Raw genomic sequence first — 842 nt, 5'->3', positions numbered from 1 at the left:
ATCTGGTAAGCATAACAGATATTTACTGAAATGAATTTCTTTTGCTTTTGATTGTTGTTGTTTTGGAATTTCGCACAAAGCTACTCGAGGGCTATCTGTGCTAGCCATCCCTAATTTTGCAGTGTAAGACTAGAGGGAAGGCAGCTAGTCATCACCACCTACCGCCAACTCTTGGGCTACTCTTTTACCAACGAATAGTGGGATTGACCGTCACATTATACACCCTCACGGCTGGGAGGGCGAGCATGTTTAGCGCGACGCGGGCGCGAACCCGCGACCCTCGGATTACGAGTCGCACGCCTTACGCGCTTGACCATGTTTTTGCTTTTGAAGATAAACTTTTAATAATTGAATACATTTCAGTCATTTTATGATTGTTTAGACGTATTTTATCATGTAACATATTTTTGAGACTTTACATATATGGTTATGATTTATGACACCATACATCTTACTTGTATCTTTCTCTATGGTTTTCACTTTATAAATTTTGACTGTTATACAAGTGTTTCATCTGTACTTTTTTATATTCAATAACGTTCAAGGAATAAGTGAAGTAACGTGTTTTCATTAGAAGTATTGAACAATATATCACTGAAAGTTGAACTAGCCAATGATAGATTATTTCATAAGTCAACCAGTTATAAAATGTACAAAGCTAAGACCCTAAATTTAACATTAATTCAAACAGGAAAAAAACTAACTAAAAACTATAATAAAATTCATAGTTTAAACAATCATAAATGTTAATGATAATGATAAATAATCTCAAAACAAAATCACAACTATTTCAAGAGTGTCTTCACAAACTCGTTTTGAATATAAAACCAAGCACGAACAAA

The sequence above is a fragment of the Tachypleus tridentatus genome, chromosome 5 (assembly GCF_004210375.1).
Source record: "Tachypleus tridentatus isolate NWPU-2018 chromosome 5, ASM421037v1, whole genome shotgun sequence".
Taxonomy (NCBI): domain Eukaryota; kingdom Metazoa; phylum Arthropoda; class Merostomata; order Xiphosura; family Limulidae; genus Tachypleus; species Tachypleus tridentatus.
Note: the sequence above shows the minus strand (reverse complement) of the source record.